The sequence below is a fragment of the Nyctibius grandis genome, chromosome 6 (assembly GCF_013368605.1).
Source record: "Nyctibius grandis isolate bNycGra1 chromosome 6, bNycGra1.pri, whole genome shotgun sequence".
Taxonomy (NCBI): Eukaryota; Metazoa; Chordata; class Aves; order Nyctibiiformes; family Nyctibiidae; genus Nyctibius; species Nyctibius grandis.
The window spans coordinates 62,368,341-62,377,695 of NC_090663.1; positions in this window are offsets into that span (position 1 = coordinate 62,368,341).

Genomic DNA, 9,355 nt, shown 5'->3' on the forward strand with positions numbered 1-9,355 from the left:
AGACGTCTGCTTAGAAGTCAAACAAGCTTTCCTGTTCCTTTATCCTTCCAAGATTACACTGTCAAAAACAGTCAGCTGAAAGTTACACGTGTGTTAAATGCTCTTTCTGTTTCAGTCTCTCAGGGATTTGGGAGAGACACTGTCTTTATAGGTGAGCAGAAATGTATCGGCAACTGGTCATACAGGATCAACAGCAAGTGTCAGTAATGGTGGGGGCTGATAGAGGAGGAAGCTGGGACGGAAGGGTAACCCTGTGTTAACACTGCAGAAAGCAGTAATGTTTGGAGGGAAATATGAGGAAAGGGAATTTATTGTGGCCTTTTATAGTTGAGGGCGATGCTTCTAAAGGCTTTTTCTTGATGAAGCAAAAGTAGAACTGAGAGAAGAGAACAGACAGGCTTTGATGGTGGGGGATAATAGCACTATGGATGAAAAAGCAGAAGGGCAGAAAAGATCTATCATGGTGACAGAAAACACTTCATATTTACATATACAGGGACTGGGAGAAGATACAGGAACTTTTGAGCCTGTGTTTTGCCAGCTAGCTGGGGGACAGGATGAAGCCATCTTATCTGGGCTCAACAGATCTCAAGATCAAGAAAGTGGCCCCTTGCAGATGGAGAGGCTGCCTTGTGCATGGCGCTGGGAATGTCTTGTAGCAAGAAAGCATGCAATGGACTTAAGGACAACTGTTTTCCAGCTGAGAGATTTGTTCTGGGTTAGTTAAAACCCCTAAAAACATGTCTTTCTGGTGTTTCTGGTTAAGGACAGCTTGGGTCTAAAATTAAAACAGTCCCTGTGTTAGAGGGACAGAAACAGACCCCAGCGGGCTTTGGGAGCAGCATTCCCCCGGTGGGGCAGGAAAGGGAATGTGTTTGATCGCTGCAGCTGAAGTATTTTCTGCTTGATGTGGAAGGCCAGGTGGGTGAGCAGAGATGCAGAGTTTGCTCTCCTGGATGAAACAAAGAGAGGAAAAAAGGTTTGGGGAGAAGTCGTCTCCCAGGGTACATACTCATATGTCCGCTTTCTGACACATACCTACCCAACATCAGCACTCCAGTGGTTTTTGCCTGACATCATATTAGATAAACTATCTTCCTGATACAGCAGGATGATTTGTGTATAATTCTTTACTATGATTGAATGTGGTCTGCTACCCATTTAAGAAATCTTGTGCTCTTAATTTTCTGTTTCATCTTGCCCTGGAGGATAGTTTGGTTCTACTGTATTTTTCTGTACTTTTCTGTCCTCTATGATTGTAAGTGTTTGAGACTTATTAAATATAAAAGCTCTTTGATATCAGCTGGAGCACAGCTGAGGATTAAGCCTGCCCATCAATGCTCTGCCTGCTGCTGTCGTGTGTAAATCCTACATAGGAATCGCTCCCTTCCACAGAAATCAGCCATAGCCTGCATGAAACATAGCAGATGCTTCACAAAACAGATCCGAAAGGAAGCGAAGATACCTTTTCCAATGAACTTTGTGATGAATATAAAATCCGGCATCAGAGCAGCTCCCCTCAGGAAGCCAGCAAATAGGCATCTGTAACTCACTCATCCATGAAATGCCTCCTGGAATCTTTAATGGGTGTGAGCAAGCGCCTGTCAGCTTTCTGCCACATGGGAAAAGATGGTACTGGCAGTGCTCTCAGAAATGGTGCTGCTGCTCGGGAAGGGGCTCATCACAACCACCCACAGGTGCCCAGGAAATGCCCCATCCGGGCACCAAGCTTGGCTGACTCCGGCTTAACCAAAGAAATCCGACAGCACCACAGTCCTAGGTGTTATGACTGCAGGCAACAATACATTAATCTTCAGAACGTAAGGAATACTTAAAAGTTACCACGACCAAAGCAAAATGGTAGTATTGGTCATCAAAAGGGCAATAAAATTTGGCCATAACATGGGAATATACTTTTTTCTGGCAATGCTCAATATTTTACTCCCAAGGTTTCATCAGCTGTACTATATGTTTTAGTTATTTGAGTCTCCATTAATGTGTCTGTTCTGGAACTAATTTTTAGGTGGTTTACCCACAGGAATACCAGCTCATATGCTTAAAATAAAATGGGGGAGATACATATATATACGTGGAGAGAAGCAATATATTTTTTTTTTGCAAGTGATAGCATGCCTGTGTATGATTACAAAGTGTAAAAAATACTCCAAAGCCTTTTCCTCAATCCGTGTTTATAGGAAAAGTCCCGTACACTTATAAAAGGTGCAGAGTTCTGAAACCAGTACCATAAATCAGCTGTAAAACTTCATGACTACAGCCGTGATGCAAAGCTTCCTGGACCGATGTGAGTCGGAGGGTCTTTGCAGCCTCTTGGTTAGGTAGCTGTGCTGCAGGCTAATCGCTCCTCAGCGTTCACCATACCCAAACTCCTGCTGTTTCTTAGGAGAGCTGCATGTTGCCTTGGCGATTTCATATGGAGGCTGGTTTGTTTGGCTTTTGTTTTTTTTTTCGCTAGACGCTGATTTAAAAAGATACATTGACAAAGAAGCGCAGATAAGCCGTGGGCAGGTTTACTGCTGTAGCCCTCCCGTTGCTACCATTCATAACCTTGCGAATCAGTGGGCGCTGGAGCAATCAGCTTTTCAAAGGCATCTGCCAGAACGCCACTTCTTCCAGATTTGAGGCTAACATGTATTGATTTATTGCAGTCAGGAGATGGGACCCATCAAAATTAATCACCCTCTGTGTTTATGTCCCACCTTTGCTGTTTCTTCCTGTGGCTCCTGTGATCCCCGCCCCACCCAGTTAAAGGCCTGTCTCATTCTCCCCGTAGTTCAGAGGCAGCATCCTTCTTTCCAGCAGCGTTTGTCCCCTTGCCGGCTGCAGCTGCACTGCCACACCACCCCAGATCTGTAGGTTTCTGAGGAGCTCTGCTGCCAAACACTCACTGGGGGCTGACCTGCTGCATCTTCCTAAACGCTTCCAGCAGAATTGTAGCTCTGTACAAATGTTTGCAATGCTGCCTCTGGACTTATTTTGTTTGTGGCTATATGAAAAATCATGCAAGGAGGTGTATTTCATCATAAGATTTATCACATGGCATAGCGAAAAGGGGCAAGAACACTCTTTACAGTAATGTGCTGCCAAAAATGCGTATATCTTTGCAGTTATCTGCTGGCTGGAGTGAGCAGTAGCTCTTCATTATGGGCTACGTATCTAATGGCGTTACTACAGGTCAATGAGATCTACTAGTGGCAAGGAAGCTACCTGGGTTTAGGGTATGGCTCTCAAATCAACTATCTCTATATTTCCTCTGGTTTAGTGGTCTTATTTTGTTTTCCCAATGTCTCACTCTGTGCATTTGTACTCTGCATTTTTTTAGAACTTAAGCAACTTGTTTTGGCTACCTCTTGTGCTGCTCCGAATTTCGTAGGATCCCATTTAAGACCACAAAGGTCATTGTTCTTTCCCCACAATCTGCGTATTCAAGTCCCATTAATATTAAACAGGATTTAAGGAAATACATTGAGGAAGAATAAGCCTTTTAAACACCTCTTTTACGATACCTATTTTATTTCTTTGGCATTTCTCACCTCTTGAAGCTATTTTCTTGTTTCCGTGTCTATACAAGCGTAGACCACATCTCGCCCTTCTAACAAAACTCCCTCCCTTCCCCTGCTGAGGACTCTCAAGGAAGCCAGGCACACGGCTCTTTGCACTGTTTTCTTTTTCATTTCCATTTAAGAGACACAGTTTGCTTCCTCTCTAAACCCATTTCCATTCAGAGACAAAAACTACTTCTCTGTTTTGCCCTGAGAAGGAACATGTACTTGAAGCCATACGATGTTCTAAAACTAACGCAAAGACTCATTTATTTATTAGCCACCTTTGAACTCTTTAAAAATACAAAACTTTTTTTGACAGTATCTTTCGTCCTAAGTACATCACAAGTTACGATTCTAGCACTGCCTGAGGAGTGCTGTGGGTTGTAAGGTTGGGCAGCCCTGGAGGGGTAGATGGCTTAATGTGGGTCCATTTTGGAAAGGAAGCAGTTTCACATGAAGTTCAGTCTCTGTCCATGAACACATAGTTCATGTGTTTTTTCCTTCTTGAAATGATGACCTGAGGCAGAAAGTGCCGATTCTACACGTCTCCAAAAGAGTAAACAGCATTTCTGTACTCATATGAAGCATTTAGCTTCAGTCTCTCATTCAATTGTTTTTCCATCATCCAACAATGAACTGCTAAATGAGTTGAAAATCTGTTCTGAGCTAAAGATGGCTTTTCTGTATCACTAATTGCTAACAAAGTGAAACAGAATATCAAGATGGAGGAGAATAGAAGGTCACTTGCATGCAATCTAGTTTAAAACAAAATGATCTGGGGATATATTAGCCATGGCTTAGAATTCTTAGAATGAAGACACTTAACACTTGAGATTTTGAGGATGTTGCAATTTATCATATAAGAATTCTGCTTTAATTGCCTGTAAATAACTTCCAAAGATGTCTGTATAACTTCATAGTCTACAGTTACCTGGGTAGTACATTGGTCACAATTTTGAGCTTTGAGTGACAATTTCAAAGTGTCTCTAGCTTAGTCATTGCCATTTCTGCAATGATTGTTAGTTAATCTTGCCTATCTGGAGTGCCTGTGATAGGAATCTGTAATCACACAGGGCCAATTAACTATTTCCCAGGTGAGCAAGGTGGCTGATAGTGTAATTAAGGAGTGCTTAAAGAAAGTATCATTTTGTCTGGAAAACTTAAAACAGGAGAGAGAACAAGGACTCTATCATGCAAGGCAGCTCTTAAAAGGTGCATATAATAAAGGGGCTGTGTGAGCCATACACAGGGAATCCAGTAATAGCTCCTGTGTTGAGGGGAAAGTTGCCACATTACCGTTTGCTTTTTACTCTCCCTCCCCGCCCTCCTGTTAACAGTGGCCTTGTGAGCACCACAAAGTAGGATCTTTGGCTTGCATTCACTTTGAAACTACCACAGCTGTTTGCTGCAGAACTGCCCCTGGCTGGATGCTCTGCCGGAGGCAACTCCTTCGCAGCAGACGGGGCACAGCAGCACCCGTGCTCCTCAGCTGCTTGCACACACAGTGCGGCAGCCCACAGAAAACTGATGGTGGAAGTGGCTTTCTGAGCTTGTCCCTGGCCTCTGCTGTTCCTCCTGAAGTCAAAGATACCCCAGTCGTCAATGCCATGGTCTTCCTCTTTGGGCTTCATTTCTGTCTTTACTTTCTGGGTCACTAGTGGTTTCTTTAGCTGTTGGACAGGGCTGTGTAGCCAGTGATCCAGGAATGTCTCAGAATGAAACACGTTCCCCTGGTCCTTCTCTGCAAGACCTCACCACAGGTGGCAGCTCCTGCGCAGGGGAAGCTGCCTGAGGCAGGGTGGCAGGGAGGGACTGCTCTTCTGCAGCCCATTGCCTAGGGTCAGAATTACATGAGAACCTGTTAAACAGAGAAAAGAAAGTGAGTGAGATAAATTCTTGCCCTCCAGATCTCAGAAGAGTTTGAAAATGCGAATACTAAAGGCTCAGACCATAAGTGAACTTGAAAAGAAATTGGTTTTGTGTACTTTGAAGATTCACAGCCAGTCTCATGACTTTTTTATGAAGACCTGCGGGATTCATGCTTTTTGAGTCCTTCCTGTTGGTGGAACGAGTGAATTACCTTTTGGTTCCTTCTCACCGCTGCTGATACCTCAAACACATTTACTAACGCAGGCAGGCTCCTCTTGCACGTCAGGAGGCAGAGGGGTTGGGTTTGTGTGCAAATTATGCAAAGCCATGTCATGGCTGACCTGTTGGCCGGTGTGAGGAGCTCAGCGTGGGGAGGAGACTCCCTCTGGCCTGGCAGGCACAGGGCCCCTCGCAGCAGCACCGAGGGGAGAGCACGTGGACCATTTCTTCTGTGCATCTGCACAGGCAGCGGTACTCCCAGGGGAGCAGCGCCGGGAGGGAACAAGTAGACTCCTCCTCATTTACCAGGCCGGAATATGGGGGGATTATCTACAGCATCCAGGAGAGCCTTTAGTCAGTGCACTATTAAATAAAATGGTGTAATTGTCAAAAATAGCACGGAGCATTTCTGTACTGCCCGCTGTGCTTTGTAAGCACACGCAGAGCTTCACTAACACGCCGTCAGTATGTACAGCAGCACCGAGAGCACAGCACATGGAGGGAAGGCGTGAATAAATTAAGGTTTTTCTGTGTTACCAGATCACCAACAGAGAGGCAGAAAGGGAGAGGGGCACCTTCAGGCAATGCCCCTGCCTACAGCAACAATAAGAGGTGCTTAGCAGCTGCTGCCGCATCAGGCTGGACATACATTAATGCTCTAGCTCAGACCAGGAGCGTGCTTCTCAAGTAAATTGCCTGATTACCCCCTATTACCATGTTCACATTGGCAGTCTGGGCGCATGAGGCTGGTTGCCTCCCTGCTGGAACAAAACAGAACGATGTAGTTGGGGATGAAGGCCCTGAAGCCTGTGCAGTGTCAGGGCTGGGTCAGGAGCACCTGTGGTTCTGCTCTGCAGCTTTGCTCCTCTTGTCCGCACTGCTTGCCAGAAGGCCATGGCCTCTGCACTTCTTGGTAAGCCTACGATGGGACAATGTGTATTTATGCAAGGGGAAAATGACACAGCAGGGATCAAGGCAAGGAAGAGATATTAAATGGGTTGGAGGTCCCAGGAGCTAAGGAAGTTCTTGATGGCTCCCTGTGCTGTAGTGTGCTTAATATAGTGAAACTATTACATTCACGTGAAGTGTGAACACAGGCTTCATTTTGTTTTTAAAGGTGTGACTCTTCCTCGGCAAGCTGTTCTAAATATGTGCCTGCACGTTTAAAGTGCCAAAATAAATGTTCTGCTACATTATGATTCTGGTTTGGATTTTGTTTCTGAGTTTTAAGCCAGTAATGTGCACAATGACAAATTTGATACCAGTGTTCAACACCATCAGATACATGATACTTCACGGCTATGTTGCTTTGGTCATCTTTCTTCTTCCCTTCATTAAGTTATTGGCTCATTCATTACTAAGAAAAATACAGAGAAAGGAAAGTCTTAGAAAGAAATATTCATTTAATTCCCTGACATGAACCCAAACTCATGACCAAAAGGGGTTTTTTTATGCAAAAGCCTATGGGAAAAGTCTGATTTTTTTCTTAATAAGACTTCTGATCATGCTGGTAAAAGTCGAGCAAGCGTTACTGATTTTATTTAAAGCCTCAACTGCTCAGGTAGCCACCAAATATAGCTGAGCTTTTACGAGAACAGCTTGCAGGATTCTAGTATTGTTTAATTTGAATAGAAACCCTAGTCTAGGGTTTCATACCACAACTAGACTTAACGTGAGATTCTGATCTGAAGCCAAGCTCCACATCTGACCCAGCTCCAAATATGTCAGAATCCCAAAATATATTTTAAGTACACCACATGACAGACTCCCAGAACATCAGGAAAAGTTATATGATAAATATATCCAAATAGGAATGCTTTCATAAATAAATGAGTTCTTGTGCCATTGAGTCCTTCTGCCAGGGTGTTGAGGATGCAGGGTCAGGTCCTTGTCTGTTTGTGCAGAATAGGTTTGTATCATGCTTATGGACCTGGAGCACTCCAAAGCCATGTGTGAAGAGCAGAACATTAATTGCAGAGATGAGAAAAAGAGCCAAACTTCTCAAATGCTGCGACCAGATGGCCCAGCACGTAATGCCGTGACTGCTGTGCAGAAGGGGCCCATGTTGAGCACTGCTGATCCTCAGGCCAACTGCGAGGCACCCATTTGTCTGAGAGATGTGACGCCATGGGCTCCAGCACCTGGCTCTTTGGTGCTCTTGGCAGGTGGTTACCAAGCAACATTGCAGCTTCAGACCGCGTTGTCCTCCCTGCTACTGCATGGATGCGTCAGTCACAAGTGCTGCTATCGGGAGAGAGAGAATATGATTTTGGGGGAGGGTGGGAGGAAGGTGGTTGTAAACGAAGGAGATTTATAGATCCACCACCTTCTAGATTGCTGCAGATCAGCTGGCTGGTACTTAGAGATAGTCTTCGAGGAAAATTCAGGGATCTGAATTCATTCATTTCACAGCAAATGAGATTACTGTGAAAGAGGAAAGATCCCAGATGCTTGCCCTCATTGTAAAAGAGCAAATGCCCTTGTATGATTTTTTAGACTAGGTAATTGTAGCACCTGCCTTTGCTGAGTTGTGTAATGATGTAGCTCACCCTTACAGTGACCTTCAAAGGGCAAAAAAAAAAAAAGAGGAAATAGCTTGTAGGCAGAAATACCTATAACACATCTTGCAAGAAAAGACTGAAGAGCACTTGCCTGCTGGCTATACCGTATGTGAGGGGGTGGGGGCTGTGACTTCTCCCTGGATTCTCACACCATTCTTCTTTTACAACCAAAGAAGGTGACTGGTTTCTGCTTTTTCTTAGCTGTTTTCTCTGTGGCTGGATTCATAGCCTGAATAGCTGGGACAGGAATTTGGTGCAGCACTTCGTCGTGCTCACTGCTACAGCACTGCAAATATGCACAAGAGAAGGAAGAGGGACTGACTAGGTGAAAGCTGGTGGAAGTGCAGTGCAGGGAGCCCTCACTATGCCCGCTCTGTCGGTATAGCCAGGATATATATCCAGCCTGCTGATCCCTACTTTACGCTTCTACAGAAATGCCTAGTCCTGGCCAGCAGTGCCAACTCCTCCTCTTGAGCTATGAAGAAACATTTCTGCAGACCATGAGGGATGCAACACAAGGGGAAAGAGAGGGAGTGGGGAGGACGTACTCTCCTCCCTAACACATCCATGTAGGACAAAGCATAATTTAGCCCTTTGCTTCATATGTAGTTGCCCTTAGCTGCAATGCAGCCACAAGAAGCCTAGTCTTTATTTGCTTTTCACACTTCTCAGTTCTGTTAGACACCTATTCCTCAAAAGAGCTTCCTAAAATAGACATACAAAAGGCGTCTGCATCTAGGAGCGCTCACTTAATGGAGTTACCTTGCTCGCAGGCTGAATGAGCTTCAGGAGGACACTTTTAAAACTGTATCCTGCAAAAACTGGTGCAATTTATTCGTGTTAAAATTTATGTTTAAGCAAGCAAGGGAGTACAATGAACTATGTCTAGTTTCCACCTGATTTCAAAACTGGAAAATTTTTCTGTTTGCAAAAAGAGACCTGAATTCAGCAAGCCCTGTTCTTTGCATATTCTTGGCTATGAGATCTGCTCTTGCCCAAAAGCGCTCATCATCTCTCAGGGTGAGGACCCGAGGACCACGTTCAGGGTAAATAAGGGTGGCTGAGGCTGCGTCCGAGGGAGGCCTCACCTGATGAGCAGGAGCGGCAGCCGTGCCTGCGCTGCGATGTGGCTGCGTGGCGGGG